This window comes from Mesocricetus auratus, unplaced genomic scaffold (genome assembly GCF_017639785.1).
Source record: "Mesocricetus auratus isolate SY011 unplaced genomic scaffold, BCM_Maur_2.0 Super-Scaffold_100676, whole genome shotgun sequence".
In the NCBI taxonomy this organism is placed as follows: Eukaryota; Metazoa; Chordata; class Mammalia; order Rodentia; family Cricetidae; genus Mesocricetus; species Mesocricetus auratus.
The window spans coordinates 162,272,082-162,291,182 of NW_024429266.1; the positions used below are offsets into that span (position 1 = coordinate 162,272,082).

At 39.5% G+C, this 19,101-nt stretch overlaps 1 long non-coding RNA gene across 1 annotated transcript in view; it reads left to right on the forward strand.

Moving 5' to 3' along the window:
- Positions 1-9,781: 9,781 nt before the first annotated feature.
- Positions 9,782-19,101, forward strand: part of LOC110341058 — a 75,030-nt gene continuing 65,710 nt past the window's right edge. Inside the window, exon 1 of the long non-coding RNA XR_002382941.2 lies at positions 9,782-9,912. This is a non-coding gene — a long non-coding RNA (uncharacterized LOC110341058). The remainder of the gene's footprint in view (positions 9,913-19,101) is intronic.

Below are 19,101 nucleotides of genomic sequence, written 5' to 3' on the forward strand. Positions count from 1 at the left end.
TTACAGTATAGACCCAGTGATAACTCACCTGGAAAGCCACTAGTTCACACAGCCAGAAAGTAGCAGGAAGGGACTTACACTTAGGCTTTTAGACCTGATGGTCCAAATGATTCTCTCACATTTGGTTCAAGCTCTGCTTTAGTTGAGTGGTAGGTCTAGAGGTACATCATCTAACTTGACATGATTTTTTTTTTTAAATTTCTTGTCTGTCCTCTTCTTAAATGACCATTAGATTTAAAGATTTACTAATGAAACCTGATGTTCTGATGTGGTTTGAGGTAGAGAATGAAGGAGTAAGATCTCATTTCCACTGCTTTCTGTTGGGACACAGGATGATTCTTCCTAAGCTTACTTATATGGAATATTTGTTTAGTAAGTCGCATTCACTTCTGCCTATATTCCTTATCAAGGTTCTTAGGTGCTTCTAGTTCAGGGATCTGCACATAAACTAGATATGTGTCATTTCCTATTTTATTAATATAGCTTTATTGGAATACAGTCACATTTATTCACTGAGTATGTTCTACATCTACATTTTTTTCTACTACAGCTATGTGGATAGTTGGGATAGACTTCTGCTAAGATGAAATTATTCACACTATCCTAATGATCAAAACAGACCCAACTTCTACACTAAGGAGCTTTATAACTTTATGAGAGATATAGTCAAGTAATCATTCTGTTGCTAAAAATTCAACACACACACACAGATATGCACACTACAGGAGTGAAGTACAACAGAGTGAGGGGGAGTGAAGTTTATTGCACTCATTACTTGCCACTGACTCTTAGATGTTGATCTTTCAGATATTTCCCTTCTTACATTAAAAATTACTTCTTCCCTGGAATGACAAAAATGTTATTCATTTCTATACTTATACATTCAAATTCAGTGACTAGACTCTGAATTTCACCTATATGTTTGATACCATGCTAGGCCTGGAAGATGATGTGAACAGGTGTTGACAGTTGGTCTTTGAATTACTAATACTCTGACCTGATCTCTCAGTTGGTTCAGAGATTAGGAATAACTTGTGTTTCTCAGGATTCCCTATTTTAACTCTTTTTACTTGGAAGTTAGTGTTTGTCTGGGGAGTGCAGAATTCTCCAAAACTCAGAACCTGAGCTAGCTGAGCATGGCTTTCCAGACTTTATAGCAGTAGACCACAAGATGCTGGGAATAGTTTTTATGTGGCCAACAATGTTCAGTCCCTATTCTCTTCTTGGCTTCTTCAAGCTTCTTCTCAAAACACGTTTCTGTTTCATCAAACTTTTCAGGACCTCAGAACAACTTATTTAGTAGATTCTGTCTGTAGTTCTGTCTTAGTGTTTTATTTCCATCTGTCTGCTGCCTGAGTATCCATGAAAGTCTTGCTGGCACCTTTAGCCTAATAGGTCCCAGGTAGAACACATCAGTCCCTCTCTCTAGGCTCCTCGTCTGGACTACACCCTTGGAGACAAACATGGATAATAGAAACAGCCGAAACCACTCACACATGTCACACCTAAGTAGGGAAATAGCTGCAGGGTGAGGTGGAGGCCACATTGTGAGAACGTCCTGGAGAATTCTGCCTCTCTGTCCTGAGTCAAGTTCAGCTGATTATCTTCAGGTTTGCCAGCTTCCCTGTACCTTGTCTTTACTTCCTAACCCCAAGTTCTGTTTCTTCTCAACCATAATCCAATCTTCTGGATCCCAGACCCATATTCCTGAACTCAACTTCTATTTCCTTGTCCTATGTTATGCTTGCCCTTGAACTCTGTACCCATCCTTATCTGGATAAGACCATCACAATGAAGGGTTGCCAAAGAGTTCCTGAGTTATTCAGTGTCTTTTACATATGTTATCTAGTATAATCCTTGAAACCATCTTGTGAGGTAGGAGTGTTATTATTAGGATAATAATGATTACGTAATTTACAGACGAGCAGGCAGGACACTAATAGGTTTAGGGAACTTGTCCAAGGCTACATAGATTGTGTCTGGGTGGAATTAGAATGCTAGCCAGGTCTGTTTGGCTCCACAGTATCACCCAGGTTTCTTTTTCCCACTTGTAATTGCACTTATGTGATTCTGTTCTTGCATCAACTTTAACATACATATTGCAGTCATTAAGATTTTTCCTCAAAGGGCCAGGTGGTAGATACTCCCAGTTTCTCAAGACAAGAAGACTGTGTCACAACTATTGGTCCTCTATTGTCACAACTATTGCTACATGGACTTGAAAAGCCATGGACAGCACATATGTGATGGGGACAGCCATATTTTAGCACCCCCTGAGATGAACTATTTTGTTCAAGGTTGCACTTATCTAGGAGACTGTAGAGTCTAATTTGGGTCTTCTGACCCCAAGACTGGCATCCTAAGCATGAAACTATGCTTCCTTTCTGGCCCCTATGAGATAATGCACATTAAAGTTATTTGAGAACCATACAGGGTTATATAAATATAAGCTAATAACTATCATAATTGTCTGTGTTACATCTTCATCCAGGTTTCTGAAGGGATTGGATTACAATCAAATTGATGTTAATCAAAACAAAAACAGCCAGGCATGCCGTGGGATGGTATCTGTTTTTCTGTCCATCTTAGTATTAGATGTTATGAGCATTAAATTTCCATCTCAAATCAGCGATTGAGGAACCCCCTCATTGTATGTGGTATGCTATCTTCTTTGAACTTCCTTGAACTTGGCCCTGTGCCTTATTACTGATGAAAACCAAAATGAAGCTGCAGACAGGAAAGCAGTCGCATATCGATAAGAGCTGTGATTAAGTTTTTGTGCTTTTCCCTCTATCTTTCTCTTCTTTTTGATCGCACTTCACTTCCTATATTAGATAGCAGGAGAGACATGACTTCATTATTGAGAACACTTTGGAGCCAAATGGAAAATCATACTACTACTTACTCAGATGCCAGGATAATTAGAGCCCAATTATTTCTCTCATTTGGCACTAATGAATGAAGATCAATTAAAAAAATAATGTAACTGTGAATTGCCTTTATTGAGCAGAGAGCTCCAAGCAGCTGAAATCATCTACTTTTTCACTAATTGAAAATACTAAAGCAAGGCAACTCAAAATGTGACTGTGTTCCCGTGATTTTAGAACACGTTGGTTTGTGAAACTCACACAGATGGCCAAAGCCTGGAATTGAATCATTTCCTAGGTACAACACACTTGCTCTTTCTTCCATGGGGAGAGTCAAAACATGGGCTCAAGAATTTTTTATTTCCCTGGTGATAACATCAGGCTTGCTGGCAGAACTCTATCATTGCTTCTGGGCAGGTTTTGCCTGGGCTAAGATGGAATGTCTGATTTGTTTGGCTATTTCACTTTTCTTCTGATTAGTATATCAGTTTCATCAAATGCATTTTGAAAATATTTATTTTACAGTTAAAAAAAACTCATTGAAAGAGACGTTTCCTTGATTAGTACATTAGAATCATTTTGTAGGGACATGGACCTGACTTCTCCAAGATCTCTCATAATTCTGAGTATGCCTTTTAAGCACTCGGTTAAGTATGTGTCACTGCAGCAGTCCTACACTATTTAATCTTATCTAGCATACATGTTTTTTTGGGGGGGGGAGTTGTATACAAATGTCAGTTCTTTAGATTGGTTCTAAGTCTGGATAAGCATTCCCTTGCTGTGAGAAGATGGGAATCTTTGAACCTCTATAATATGGAACTGAAAGGTTAAGAAACACATCCCAGGGAAGTTCTGCTTATATAAAAGTAGCTGACCAATCTTCTCACACAACACACCTACTTGCACACATTCTCTAATTCATATCCTAATTTATAAGGCATACTCATGTTACTCCATTACACTCTGAACAACCACAGCAAATACATGAAGCTGGTTTTATCTCCATATTCAAATGAAACTGTGAGGTTCCAGAGCTTAAAGGGCAATAGAACACCACACCCAGAATTACAGATAACCCACTGTAGATGTCATGAACGATGCTCAGAAATCTGCAGTGTGAAACTTGCACAGTCATCTATTCTCATTCAAACTCCTGACTTACCTGAAAATAATCAAGAAAGGACAAAGGAAATTATGGAATGCATGAGTCATAATGAAGGGAAACCTTAAAATTTTGTCTCTCAGCATTTCCTTGTGTGGAACAGGACTGGGCGTGGCCAAAGTCTGAATGAGTTGTGGCCACAGAGCCTTGTCTATGTAGTTAGACAAGGAAGAACTTAAAGAATGAAGCCTTTTGTTCTGGTGTATGTGTCCTCGTGTTGGGACAGTACAGTTTTAATAGGGGAGAAAGACCAGTGATGGGGATGTTTAATTCAATCACTAGTTCAGGCTGTTGCCTTTGTGCCTGCCTCTGGTACAATTGACTTCTTAGCAGGCCATCACTGTTAGGTCTACTGCAAACTGGAATGCAGGAGGAAGGGCTGTTTAGTGTGAACCTTGCATCAGCCCTGATGTATCAAATTATGACCACTAATGAGGCCATCCACATGGTCTCGTAACTGCACGTCCCTACTTGTAGATTACTGAAATTGCCACTTTCTTTTAATAATCCTATTAGCACCTTGTAAACAGTGCATTTATAGTCGACTGTGGTTTCTCTGTGTTACATGTAAAGGGTTAGATTTCAAGTGAACACACTTTAAGGATTCCACATTTTTTACTCTCTTCATGGAAAAACTGAAAAACCACACCAATAACTTTAAAAAAATGGAGACTATCCTGTTTGGCTGTTCAGTTTTTATGACTCAGAGAAATTTGTTTAACGTGTTAGAGATTAAGGGGAAATGAAGAAGAATGGTGATAGAATTCTTTAGAGTACTAGGACTCACTTGTGACTTCATATCTGAAGCCTTAGACGTGGCATCTCTTTTTATATCTTAGCTTTCTCGTCGACAAGATGAGAGACTTGCATTGGTTTTCTTCATAGCCCTGTTCTGTGAGTCTGTAAGATTTGCAGAGCAGCCTGCTGTAGAACTGTTACAACAATGCTTATGTGTGAACTCCAAAGGATTCCCGATGTAACTAAGGTGAACATGCCTATCCTTTAAGAAATGTTGGGTCAGTAATGTATTTGCCAAAGGGCATTGGGAGAAGAGGGTTAAAATGCAGTCTTGGAGGGCACTGGAGCTGAAGTTAGTATTTGTTTATTTGTTGACTCTTTCAACAAATGTTTATTGAGCCCTACATTGCAGAGGTTTTATGAGGCCTGGGAGATTCAGTATTGTACAAAACAATTAACCTGATCTCACAGAGCTTGTGTTTCATGAGGGAGCCAGATAAATAGATCTTGAAAAGAAAGGTATGACACGATATAGTTCATGAAAAACAATAAATGAAATTTAGTAGGGACCAAGAATGGTTACATATGTGCACAGCAGGTGGTGGATGCTTGGGTCTGTTTTAAGAGCACAGACAGGAGTGTACATTCTCTAATGGGGTGACATGTGAACAGAGCTCTGGAGACAGAGAGCAGCCATGTGAAAAACTGAGGAGCCAATTTCCAGGAAGAAGGAAGAGTGAGTACAAAATTGTGAGACAGAAGTGAACTACCTGAGGTGGAATTGCAGAGAGGAGGTGTGCTGAGTGAAGGGACAACAGAGGCGGGAGAAGCAGGTGGGGCACACATTACACACATGTCTACATAGAGAGTTAAGAACTTCGATGGGAACACATGAAAAATTAGCAATCAAAGGGAAATCATACGATTGGAGATTTAGAAAGATTATGTTGTCTTTTGTGTGTAGGACAGATTTTCAAGCACAAGGAGGGATACTGGGAGAAGAAATTGGGGGCTCTTGCCCATAAACAATGACGGCGTTCTGCATTCGAGAAGCTTCGCGAAAGTGGGTGAGGAACGGTCAGATGATGCATAAACCTGGTGGAAGAACTTGCTGTTGGAGTGGATATGGGTGTGAGGAAAGGGGAAGTGCTACAGAGCTACAGAGCCGTGGCTTTAATGTTGGCCTTGAATACCAAGCGAGTACTGGTGCTCATGAATTGGGAGACAAGTCAGCAAGAATAGTGCAGTCAAGAATGCATGTTTATTCAAATGATATCAGGCAGGAAATTGGACATAAGAGTTTGGAGTATCCTAAAGATTTTTGCTCTGCTGATATTCACTTGAATGAATTTGCACGATGACAGGGTTGCAGATCTCATGAAAGCGTTAATAGTGAGCGACTCACTCAAGATGCTTGTCCATGAGTCCACCACCTTCCCTCTCTCACACAATCTGTGGGGTTTGAACATTGCTGTGAATCTTCTCAACTTCATCACCTAGAAAGATTTGTTTCAAGTATAATTTCCATATTTGTGTTTATCCCCCTAGTCTCTGTTTTCCATACTAGAGGCATGCCTGTGCTGACTATTCTATTCTTTCCAACATTTGAACATGACACTCATTCTAACCATGGCTATCAATGTTGAGCACACTCCATGGGCAGCCCTTAATCCCTGGGCCAATAGCAGGATTCAAGGGTACAGACAGGTGCAAGAGATCCGGTTACCAGTCACAGGAAGAAGAAAAGCAGTGTTGGTGATCCGGTCTTGATAGGAGTCACCGTGGATGGATCTGAAGTGTTTCAGAGTCTGCCAAATCATAAGATTGCCTCTTATGAAAGATGCACACTCTGTGTCAACTTCTTGGAAATGCTAAATAGGATATTGGAAGATGGGAGGGGTTGAGTTAAGGAATAATTTCAAGCTCTTAGCCGAAATTGTGCCCTGGAAAAGCTTGGGATCATGTTGTTTATAGCCATCAAGTCCCAAATCAAATTCACATACACAATAAGGGGCATTTCCTGTCTCTGACAGCATAAAGGGAAAAGATTCACTTCATGAGGCTGATCCAAGACCTAAATGAAATTGTGGAAATATTTCCTTAGGTTTCTTTGCTTAACATTTTTCTTGTTTGAGAATTTTATACATGCATATATTTTTATAAAATTCTTTCCCTCCCCCCTCAACACTATTCACTCCCAATTTCATGTATTCCCTTTTAAAAACCCACTGGGCCTACTTTAGTTTTTTTGGGAATGTATTTCATGTCTGAGTTATTCCATAAATGTTACCTGTTTTGGAGTAAAGAATAAAGGAGAGGTAGAAGGAATTGATATTTTTTCAGAGCAAGGCAAGAAGAGAAGGAAAAGGGACTTTTTCACGCTTTGCCTTAGTATTTAAAACAAAACAACGAAGATGCCAGCTGGACAACAAAGTTTAAGTAAAAAGAGAAACATAAGTACCACATAAGCTAGAAAATTGTACTTATATTTGGTAAGGAGTAGAAATGGGTGATCGCATGGTATAGGTTTATCCAACAACTAGGACTCCCCAGTTCCATAGCACAGTGCGCCACACACAAGGGTTATAGGAAGGCTTTGATTTGGGAATATGCAGCATGTATGGCAAGGCATCTCATCTTGTCACGTTTGTAACTGTGGTGTCCACACTCTGTTATAGTAGAAAGGCAGTGTGTCTCATAGGCATCCCTGTGTGGTTTCAAACCACAAGCCTGTCCATTGCTAGGTTATGCGATTCCCCAAATCATCACACTCTCCCTGCAGGATTCTTCATTCAAACTGAGGTGCTAATCTGTGAGCTTGTTCATTATTATGTGTGAAACTTGAAAGAAGGTCATGAGGGTAGAAAAACCAAGTTTCCCCACACCATCTCTCCCCCCTTTCACGTGTGTGTGTGTGTGTGTGTGTGTGTGTGTATGTGTGTGTCTGTGTGCGTCTGTGTGTGTACATGTGTATGTGTGAGAGTATATACGTATGTGGAGTCCAGAAGTCAACCTCGGGTGCTGTTCCTCAGGAATTGCCTACCTTGGTGGGTGTGTTTCGTTTTTTGAGACAGGTTCTTTCAGTGCCCTGGAGCTCACTGAGGAGGATAGGTTGGTAGCTCAGTGAATTCTAGTGAACCCTAGGCACCTTCCTCTCTCTGTCTCCCCAGCATTGAGATTACAAGTGCACACAGTGCACAAGTACATTCCACCATAGCCAGGTGGTGTGTGTGTGTGTGAGTGGGCTCACATGAATGTGTGTAGAGACCCTCTCAACTTTGCTTTTGAAGACTCCATGTCTGCTGAACCTGCCAGTAAGCCAGCTACCCAATAAGCCCCAAAGACTTACTGACTCCATGCCCTAAGCTCTGGAGTTACAGATGGTCATCTCCATACCTAGAGTTTCACTTGGGTCCTCATGCCTATGCAACAAGCAGTCAGCCCCGTGGCTTGTCTTCCCAGCCTCTGAAAAACAAGCCTTCAGGAAGGGATAGAAAAGTCATTTTAAAAAGAGGGTAGTAGCCACCATGTGGCATGAAATTGGAAAGGGAACATGAGGGAGAGGAAGGGGACAAGAGGGGAAAGGAGGAAGTAAAGAATGGGGAAAGGAGCTGGGGGAACCAACTAAAACAGAGTTTTTATGAAAGTATCGTAATGAAATAGTTTGTGTGCTAGTTACAAAATAAACAACAACAACAAAATTTGGGGGTAGAAGGGTCTAGTGTGACAGCATGATCAAGATCAGTCAAAGCCGTTCTCATACTGCCTACCCCAGAGCCTGGCACACAGGGTTTACTCAATGAAGCTGAGGGTTCTTCCCTCTACTCCTTCCTGTTAAGTTACCATTTCTCTTGTCTTGGCTAAAGTGAATTTATAGTGAGTGATAAAATGCACAGAATCTGATCCAAGATATCTTATCACCGGCTTAGGCACGGCAGGGCCACAACTTGTCTAGAAATAACAGATTATTGACTAATGGATGGCTTCAGGAACAGAGAGACTTAGCTATTTTACTGGGGAGGGGATAATTTCAGATTTCAACTCTGAGCCTCAGTTTCCCCATTTACAAACCTTACAGGGCTATCAGACAAACAAACAATTGAGGCACTGGGCTTAACATCATAGCTGGACCTTGTACAATTTCCATGAGCAGTAATGACAGAAGGAAGCACACTCCTTCTTGTGAGTGTTCTGCAAGGTTGCCTCATATCCTGCACATGAGATCTCTTATGGAATCTCAGATATATCTTGAGGATGATGTTTGTTACATGATAAACTTGCTCTACCATATGGGCCTCCTTAGTCATCCTTGTTAGCTGGTTGGAATGTGACATAGGAGTCCATTTGCCTGCTGGGTGCCTTTTAAAGAAGGGGGCCTGGACTTCATTCTACTGGTGATTTATTTAAAAATGCCTGCAAGCGAGGAGACGCAAAATGTTCTGCAGAGTCTGTGTGTGCATCTTGTCCCAGAGTGAGTCTGTGACTGTTCATTTGCTGTTTACAGGGCATGACTACCTAATTTATAGACTCTGAAGAAAAAAGCAGGCTTTGGATTGCCTAATATAGTTTATAATGCAGCAATAAATTTAGGCCCATTTATAGAACATTATGCCTTGCAATCCCCTCCTCAGCTTTATTACTTAGGAGGAGAAAGTGTGGCTCTCTATCGCTCTAAAAAGTAGAAAAATGTAACAAGACTTTAAAAGGAACTGAGTTCACAGAGCTGTATGTGAGCTTTGGAGCAATATACAGAAAGTCTAATTTTCTCCTAAAATGTCAGCTTGCTTCCCACCACTTGAGATGATTTAGAGATGGCTGAGAATATTTTCTCAAAAGACCTTACTTCCACTCTCATGTCCCCAAAATATTCCTCTGTGCTTAAAGAATTTAGCAATTACACAGCTGCTATAAAGTAGCAAGTGACATCTGCCCTACATATTTTTTTCCCTAACATCAAAGCTGTTTAATTAGAACACAAGCTTTCTCCTCCAGAGTCTAACTTTCTCTCTGAGGTTTTAATCTTCTTTTAGAGCCATTATCTCACAATTAAGTCTGAACTTTGGGGTAAAACAACAACAAAAACACCCTCCAGGAACCTGGAACCTGCGTGGTTCAGGGTAGGGCACTCTTCTGTTTCTGTCTGAGGTGAGTGTTTTTTATTGTCTTAGGGGCTTTCAGAGAAAGGTTCCTCCTTCCGCTGCCTCTCCCCATCCCCCACCTTATTTCTCTTCTTCCTTGAACCTGGTGAGTAGTCCCAGGCCCACTTGTGTCAAGACAAGATACTGTTATTAGAAAAATGAACTGGAGGTCATGCATTTATCTTTGTCTCTTTGCCTCCTCTGCAGAACCCAGAGCAAGACAAATTATGGATGACCCGCTTTTATCCAAGCCAAGCTGGAATGGAGATAAATGGCTTGGAGTGGGGGGCGAAGAGAAACAGAACTGTGTTAGAGAAACCTTTTGACAGGGGGGGTTCTGCTGCATTGGGTCTATAATTGACACCATAGAAGGGTCTCTAGATGCAATCTATTGGCATGAAAGCAGTGAGGAAAGAGATACTTAGAAAGCACAAATTCCTGTCATTCTGTTGTTACCTTAGGAGGTTTAGGGCCATGGAGCACAGGTCAAGCATGTGGGGTTCTGGGTCAGGCTGCCGGGTTTGTGTCTTGCTTGTGTTGTTTGCTAGTTGGACATGGGTGAGAACTAGAATTTCTCTTTGACACAGTGCCTTACATGCCAAATGTCCAGGAACAATAGTTAGGGGCTCAGGGGATAGCTTAGTCAGTAAAGTGCTTACTTGCAAGTGTGGGGAGATCGGCTCAATCCCCCACAAACCAAATAAATAAAGCTGAATGTGGTGGCTTGTGTTTGAAATCCCAGTGCTGAAGAGTTGGAGACAGAATGATCTCTGGGGCTTGCTGGTCAGACAGCTTAGCCTAGTTGTTGAAGCCCAGACCATTGAGAGAAACAATATCAAATAAAGCAGAACCCAAGGTGGATGGCTTCTGAGTAATGACACCTGAGGGTGCCTTCCTTCTGACATCTACACCTGTCCTGCCCCACCCCCGCAACAGTAGTTCGTACATCATGTTTTGGGTTATAGTACCAAGGATCATTCAGTGCAGAACTAAAAACAGTGAGTGAGAAGTACAGGGACAGTGACAGACAGGCTGAAAGCCATTCCTGCCTTCCTTCCATCACTTATCCATCCAATATGTAGTTACGAAGATTTATGACTCTTTTGGCACTGGTGATACAGAAATACACAAGAGAGAATTCCAGAGCTCATGAAGTTTGCCACCATGCTAACTAGCATTTTTTTGGTAATAAATAAGGAAAATGGATTTCAAAAAGTTGAATTATTGAATTTGTGAAAGTGCTCCAAACGGAGCAGGGTCTTGAAACCCACTTTCCACATTCCTGTCTGTTGGTCAGACTCAATTTTCTTTGTTAATAAATGTGCATTTGAAACAACTTTCTTCTTAATACTATTTTCCTTCTACTGATGTCTTACCTTTGTAGGGTGCATTTGTAAATGAAGACATAATGACAACATTATTATTTTACTATAGTTCATACTGTTCTCACTCTATTCAGATGCCATAAGTATCATATTCTTCAAGGTTCCTTCATACTCCAAAGTCCCATCTAGCATACTTGATTCTTTCTAATCATCCTGTCTCTTTGGGCTCCTCTTGGCTTTGTTATTACCTGTTTCATCTTCATTTGGTTTTAATGATCTTCATGGATTTTAAGTATCCTATGTATGTCATGGATACATGTTTTATCCACATGTTTTATTGCTAGAGTTATAGGTTTAGGTTGGGAGAACATACAGTGTCTAAAGAGTAGCTACTGTCAACATGGAGTAAAAATGTTTATGTTGACCTTGAAAATATGGCTGAAGTAGTACTTTCAATGTTTCGCTATCTGTTACTTTTCACCCTTCATTCTTTGGAAGCGTGGGCATCTGTGTGTATGATTGAGTAGAGAATGACATTTCATCTATGTGAGCGTGGAGTATCTGAATGAAGCATGTGGAACTGTTTTTAATTGAAAATCACTTTACTTTGCTGATATTTTTACACAACAATGAAAGACAATACTAGATGCCAAGCATTGAGATGGACTCTGGAAATGATGTCTACAGGAGGTGACAGGTATCTTTGGGATGCTTACCTTCTGGGAACATAGACAGTGTATAATTTTACCATAATGTGATAAATATATATTTAACCATCTAACAGGGACATGCTTAACTTCTATAGTGCCCTTTAATCTTTACATTGGTCAAAGTATCAGAAAGGTTCTTGCAATCAATAGCGTGTTCTTTTGTAAGGGTGGTGATTACATGTAGGAGGAAGCCTGTATGCCGCCATTAACCATGTGACTTACTAGAGGCGCATACAGATGAGATAATAAAAGAGCAGTTTACCACACCGCTAACCACACCCACTTTAGGCATGACTAAAGACGTATACGGACGGACGTAAAGACATATACGTACGTAGGCGGTGAACTGCGTCACTAGCCAGGCCCAAAAGTGGGCCTGGCTAGGGGGCGTTACGGGGGAAGGCATAAAAGACAGCACACAGGAAATCTTGGTCTCTTTTTCCGGATTTAGGCTTCCAGTTCGGCAGCGGAAAACTACTGGGCTCATCTGGGTTACTTGCTTGGTATCTTGTGAGTAATTTCTACAATAAATACTTAGTTTTACTTTCAGTAAGTGTGCCTCTTATCGTTACAGCGTCATTTGGAGCCTCATTTGGTGTCAGAAGTGGGATATATTACCTTTTATTAAAAAATAGATTAGTATGCAAAATAAAAGGTTCTTCTAACACATTTTCATTCACATTTGGCCTTGGTTGATTCTCCCAGCCTCTTTTCCACATCTCCTTAAGCCTGTTCCAGTTGTGTTCGTCTATACCTAGTAGTCCCCTTTCCGCTTTCATATTCTATGTGCTCTGTTACTCTCTGTACTTTCCTCCCTTACAGTCTCTTTTCTCTCTCCATAAGGACCCTTTCTAGGGTCTTTGTTTCTTTCAAAATTCACTTACACACATGCACATGTGCACGCATGCACACACACCAGACAGTGGTGGTGGCATATGCCTTTAATTTTAGCACTCAGGTGGCAGAGACAAGTGGATATTTATGAGTTCAAAGTCAGCCTGGTGTTCAAAGTGAGTTCCAGGTCAGTGAGAACTACATAGTGACACTGGTCTCAAAACTAACCAACCAACCAACAAACCAACCAACATGTAAAGCAAAGGCCAAACATTCAGCATTTATTTTTGTGAACCTGGGTTACCTTACTTTATTTTACATTTTCTATTTTCATCCACTTCCCTATTAATTTAATTTTTCTACAAAATTTTTGTATAACATTTTCAGTATTTACTCCTATGTGGATAATCATGTAGGCCAGTGATTCTCAATCTTTCTAATTCTGTGGCCATTTAATACAGTTCTTCAAGTTGTGGTGACACAAAACAATAAAATTATTTTCATGGCTACCTCACAACTGTAATTTTGCTACTGTCATGAATCTTTTAATGTAAATACCTGTGTTTTCTGATGGTCTTCTGGGGGGCTTGACTCACAGGTTGAGAACCACTGATCTAGGCTGATTCTGTTTTCTTGCTGTCTTGAAGAGAGTAGCAGAAAACATGGATGTGCAAATATTTCTGTGGAAGAACATAAAGTTCTTTGGGTATATGTTCAACCATGGAATAGCCGAGTCATATAGAAGTCCTAGTTTTGGTTTATCAAGGATCTCCCACACTGAGATCTACCCTCATCAACACTGAATAGGCGTTTCTCTTTTCCCACATCCTTGCCATTCCTTGTGGTCACCCCTCCCTGCCTTTTTTGATGATGGCTGTTCTGACTAGGGTGAGGTGGAATCTTAAAGTAGTTTAAATTTTGTTTCCCTGACGGCTAAAGATGTTGAACACTTAAAAATAAATGGGTTGGACATTTCTGTTTCCTTATTTGAGAACTGTTCAGTTCATTGACCAATTTACCGGTTGAGAGTTTTGGTAATTATTTATTTATTCACGTACATGTGTGGTGCATGTATGGGTAGATGTTTGTGTGTGTGCACCTGTGCATGCAGGTATACCTGTGCATATGTGCTTGTATGTGTTTAGTTCAGATGTCAGGCATCTTTGTCTCTCACTCTCAACTGTATTTTTTGTTATTGTTGTTTGTTTTGATAGGATCACTCCCTAGGCCTCAATGATTGGCTAGACTGTTGGTCAGGGAGACCCAAGGCTTTGCTTCTTTCCCTCTGTGTCCCCTCTTCTCTGGTGTTGGAGTTATAAATGTGCATCGCTATGCCTTGCTTTCACATGAGTACTGTGGATCCAAACTCAGGTTTTCATGCTTGTGTGACATAGATTTGCAAGCTGAGTGATCTCTCCTACCCCACTTTTGGGGTTTTGGTAGTCATTTATTTTACTTTTTTCCCTTAAGGAATTTCTTTTTACACCGCATTATCTATTTACTCATTTATTTATGTCGGCATGGATTCATGAATACATAGCTCATTCCCGTGGGTTATAATAAAGTGTCTATTTTTTGTTTTGTTTTGGTTTTTGGTTTTTTGGAGGTTTGAGTTTTCTCAGCTTTGGCCATTGGGGGCAGTTTCATTTGGCTCATGTGTGCCTCTGACATACTTCCATCCATGGAAGGGTTTTCTCTGTGTGCATAGTAATATATTTTGAGCATGTTCTTGGTTTCTAGAACGACATGGTTCTCTTAGCTTATATTGTATATTTTCTGGATGGTATTTTGAATTAGCCATTTCTCCAAGGAACTCTGGAATAGATTATTAGAGAGACTGGCCCACAGACTCTAACTGAGTCTGTGGTACTTCTGTTTCTCTGCTCTCTGTGCTGGCAGGCTGAGGAAGTCTATGTATGCTCATGACCTCTTACATGTACAAGTATCTATAAATATCTTATGTGACACTTTCTGTGTCTGTATCAGGTAACAAGAGCTCCCGTTAGAGTCCTCAACTCTAATCCATCATCACATGGGTCATGCCAGCTTCTTCATCTTGCTTATTTATAAACTGCCGCTCAGTTCTGAGAAACTATGGCTCCCTTCATCCAACATCTCTTACTTATTCAATTCTAATATGTACTAAGAATAGTAACTGATAGTCCTACTGGGAAGATCTTTTAAACTAGAGGACACTTTCCTGTACCATCTTTTAATCTTACAGATTTATAATCCTTTATGAAACTATAATGTTCCCCAAAGTGAGAATATTTATACATAATATTTTTTGTTGTTCTCCTTTGTGTGTGTGTGTATATAATGTAATATTTGCTTCATAAAATGAGTTCTAAGGAGTATCTTTTCCACTTCTATTTTCCATTAAATGTATGTAGAATTGATATTATTTACCCCTTATATGTTTAATGGATTGCAACAAGGAAACCGACCATGATTGTTTTATTTTTCTTTTTGGAAGGTCATTAATTATTAATCAAGTTACCGAGATGAACAAAGGCCTAATCAGATGATGTCATCATACATCATATGAGCTCAGTTTGTGTTTTGGAAGGAATTAATACATTCCCATCAGCCATCAATGCTGTGCTCATAGATCACACAAGCAGTGCTGAAGCCCCTCCTCATACATTTCTTATTTCTGAGATCTCTGGCAATACTTCCTCTCTCATTTCTGGTATTAATAATTTGTATATTTTTGCTTCTCCTAGTTAGCTTGTCTATATGGTTGTGAGTTTGACTGATCTTTTCAAAGACACAGGTTTTAGTTTTATTGATCTTCTTTGTTTTTTTTCCTGTTTTCAGTGAATGGTTTTTAGTTGTTTCTTCATTTCATGCCTCATTTAGGATTAGATTGCTCTTCTTTCTCAACTTTCTTAAATTAAAGCTTACATGTTTTGACTTTCCTAAACCTAACATTTAACATACAATCTTCTATGTTTATACTGATATCAAGGCATCAACTGAATTGTGATAAGTTATTTTAACAGTGCGTATGTGCATGGAGTGTGTGTTTATGTTTATACGTGTATTCCTGTGTATGACATGCAGATGTGAGCATGTGAATATGTAGGCTGGAGGTTAACATTGGGCATCTTCTTTTATATATTGAGGCAGGCTCTTTCATTTGAACTCAGGATCACCAATTCCAGTACTCTATCTACCCAGGTTCCCCTGTCTCCATCTCTAAAAGCTGTGATTATGGGTAGGCTACAAAGCCTGCCCATCATTTATAAGGGTGATGGAGATATTAGCCTAGATCTTTACATTGCTGTAGTGATCTCCTTACTCACCAAGCCATCTTCCCAGCCTCAAGTCATTTTTTGTCATCAGTTGGCTCAAAACATTTTCAAAAATGTATTGTAAGATTTCTTTGACTAGATGATACTGAGAAGTTTATTGTTTACTTTCCAAATATTTGGAAAATCTCCACCCATCTTTTCACTATTGGTTTCTCGTCTGATTCCACTGTGGTCTGGGAACATTCTTTGCATGATTTATATTCTTTAAAACCTATCAAGGTGTCAGATGGGCCCTCTTGCTGAGTGTTCCATACATGCTTGTGTAGTGGAGTTTTTTGTAATTGTCAGTTAGACCGAGCTGACTGATGGTGCCAGTCCAGAATGCTGAACATTTATTTAAGTGTTTTCCAGCCATTTGAGTTTCCTCTTTTTAGAAATCTCTGTTTAGATCCAAACCCTGTGTTTTTAAATTGGGTTGCTCTCATGATGTCCAGTTTAAAATTATGTATATATTCTGAATATTAGTTCTCTATCAGATGTATAGTTTAACCCATTCTGTAGGCTGCCACTTTGTCATAATGATGATGTCCTTTGCCGTGTAGAAGCAGTTTCATGAGTTCCCACTTATTGATTGTTTATCTTAGTGCTTGTACTAATGGTGTTCTGTTCAGAAAGTCTTTTCTTGTGCTAATGAGTTCAAGGCTATTGCCCACTTTGCTTTCTATAAGCTTCAGTGTATCTGACCTTACATTGAGGTCTTTGATTCTTTTGGAGTTGTGCAGCCTGTGTCCGAGAATGTGTGAAGGGTGTCGGGATTGATGACACAGAGACTAGTCGGTGGCTTCCAGAAGGCTCCTCAAGAAGGCTCTCCTTTATTCTTACCCTGGCTGGTTATTATATACCCTGACACCAGAGGTGGCAGTGGGTGGGTCAGAAAGAGGCAGTTAGTCTTTGGAAAACGTTGAGATTAGGACGTTTCTGTGGGCCAGCTCTTATCAGGAATTTATTGCTCCAGGCACTGTATTGTTTTTAGTAAACATGTTTTAAGTAAACATTGTCTTACAGCTGCCTGCTCCCAGGCTGATGGGGAAGTGGGTCTCTGGCCAAGGTCTGTTCCCACAGAGTTGAGCTTTGTGCAGGTTGATAAGTATGGATATATTTGGTTTCTTCTACGTGCAGATATCCAGTCTGATCAGCATCATTTGTTGAAGATGCTATCTGTTTTTTTCTGGGTTTCTGGTTTCTTTATCAAAAATCAGGTGTCCATAGGTATGTGGATTTATGTCTGTGTCTTCAATTCTTTTCTATTGATCAATGTGTCTGTTTATGTGCCAACATCATGTGATTTTTAATACTATATCTCTGTAGTACTGTTTGAGGTCAGGCATGGTGATACCTCCAGTAGTTCTTTTGTTATTCAGGATTGTTTTTAGTTATCCTGTTTTTGTTTTTTGTTTCTTATTTTTGTGTGTGTATGTGTGTGTTTACATATGAAGCTTAAATTTGTCCTTTAAAGATCTGTGAAGAATTGTGTTGGAATTTTGATGATGATTGCATTGAATCTATAGATTTCATTTGATAGGATGGCCATTTTTAGTTTATTAATCCTACTGCTCATGAGCATGGAAGACTTTCCATTTTCTGATATGTTCTTCAATTTATTTCTTCAAAGACTTGAAGTTTTTATCATATAGGTGTTTCACTTGCTTCTTTAGAGCTACCCCTTAAATAGCTTATATTATTTGATGCTGTGGTGAAAGGTATTGTTACTCTGATTTCTTTCTCAGCCCATTTGTCATTTGTATGTAGAAGGGCTACTGATTTTTTTTTTATTGAGTTAACTTTGTATCCAACCACTTCACTGAAAGTGTTTATCACTTATAGAAGTTCCCTGGTGGATGTTTTAGAGTCACTTATGTATTCTGTCTTATCACCTTCAAACAAAGATACTTTGACTTCTTCCTTTCTAGTTTGCATCCTCTTGATCTCCTTCAATTGTCTCATGGCTGTAGATAAGACTTTAAGTACTATATTGAATAAGTATGGAGAAAGTGGATGACATTGTCTTATTCCTGATTTAGGTGGACTTGCTTTGAGTTCTCTCCATTTAGGTTAATGTTAGCTATGTGTAAATGGAGTTCCTAATTGGCCTAAATAATAAAAACTCAGGAAAATGCTGAGCGATCAGAGAGAAGAAGGAGCAAGCCAAAGCCACCTTTACCTCATTAGCTTCCCAGTGGAAAAGAGAGTGAGTTCCTATTTCTTTCTGCTTATAGCCTCTCTCCACCCATTCATCTCACTTCCCGTCTCTGCCCAGCCATCTCACTTCCTGTCTGTCTGTACAGACCTCCAGGCCTATATGGTTAGCTAGTGGCAATCTCCATTCTCTGATCTTCAGACAAACTTTATTTGCAATCATGTGGTTTTTGTCTTTCAGTTTGTTTGTATAGTGGATTACATTTACCAATTTTTGTATACTGAACTATCCCTGTATCTCTGGAATGAAGCCTGCTTGATCATGGTGGATGATCATTTTTATGTGTTCTTAGACTTGTTTTGCAAGTATTTTATTGAGAATTTTTGCATTTATGATCAGAAGACAAATTGGTCTGTGATTTTCTTTTTTGGGTCTTCATGTGGTCTGGGTATCAAGGTAATGGTGGTCTCAAAATGAATTGGGCAATATTTCTCCTGTTTCTATTTTTTTGGAGTAATTTTTACAGCAGTGTCATTAACTCTTCTTTGAAAGTTTGGTAGAATTCTGTGCTAATGAAATTTGTCCCAGGCTTTTTTTTTGGTTGGGGGACTTTTAATTATTGTTTCTATTTCACTAGGAGTTACATGTATGTATAAGTTACTTGTTTGTTTTTGATTAACTTTGGTAAGTGGTATGTATCAAGACAATTATCCATTTCCTTTACATTTTCCAATTGGGTGGAGTAAAGTCTTCTTGGTTTGTTTGTTTGTTTGCTTTAAAGTAGTACTTTAAATATTTTCTTAATGATTCTCTGGATTTCATCAGTGTATATTATGTTCTCACTTTCATTTCTAATTATGTTGATTTGGATAT